Below are 801 nucleotides of genomic sequence, written 5' to 3'. Positions count from 1 at the left end.
CACGTCGCCAAGGGCGAGGGCCGCCGCATCTCGGACCTCATCGCCACGGCCGTCGAGAAGAACCACCTCGCGCCGGCGCAGGAGGCCATGGCTCGCTAAGGAGGGAAGCTTTTACGACCCCGCGGCCGCGAGCCACGCGGCGAGGTCCGGCGCGTTTCCCAGGTCGATGTCCGCGACGCGGACGCACGCGGCGACGCCCTCGGGCAGCTCCGCGACCGTCGACGCCTCGACGATCCACGCGAGGTCGACGGCCAGGGTCGGCGCGCGCGGCAGCAGCTCGTGGAGCGCGTAGTTCGACGTGTGCGAGAAGTCCTCGCCGAAGTGGAGGCCGAACTCGAGGGTCCCGCGCCGCCGGGCCGCGCGGCTCGCGCCCTGGCGCGGGCCGAGCACGGCGGGCTTCGCCATGCGCACGGGCACGCCGTTGTAGCCGCGGACGACGAGGGGCAGCGCGTCCTCGTTCGCGACGCGCGCGACGCCCTTGAGAGCGCCGCTCAACACGGCGTCGGCGTCGCAGGTCGCGGCCCAGTCGCGCCACTTGCGCATGGCCGGGGTCCACTCCGTCTCCGGCGCCGCGTAGGCCGCCGCGGCGGCGTCGGTGAGGTGCCAGCGCGCGACGACCTGCCAGCCGCCGGCGCCGGGCTTGTCGGCCGCGGAGAGCGCGTAGCCTAAGCGCGCGGACGCGACGAGGCCTCCGATGACCGGCGGCGGGTCCGCGGGCACGAAGAAGTTCATGACGAGGACGCGCGGCACGGGCAGGTCGTCGTCGGCGTCGAGGCCGAGGCGCTCCGCGACGTCGAAGAC

General features: G+C 75.2%; 1 protein-coding gene across 1 annotated transcript in view; it reads left to right on the top strand.

Moving 5' to 3' along the window:
- Positions 1-801, top strand: part of AURANDRAFT_68764 (hypothetical protein) — a gene marked incomplete at both ends in the record, with an annotated part of 7159 nt that overhangs the window by 5539 nt on the left and 819 nt on the right. The window lies entirely within an intron of this gene.

The sequence above is a fragment of the Aureococcus anophagefferens genome (assembly GCF_000186865.1).
Source record: "Aureococcus anophagefferens unplaced genomic scaffold AURANscaffold_352, whole genome shotgun sequence".
Classification (NCBI taxonomy): Eukaryota; class Pelagophyceae; order Pelagomonadales; family Pelagomonadaceae; genus Aureococcus; species Aureococcus anophagefferens.
The sequence above is the reverse complement of the archived record's forward strand: the minus strand, read 5'-3'. Positions and strand labels throughout refer to the sequence as shown.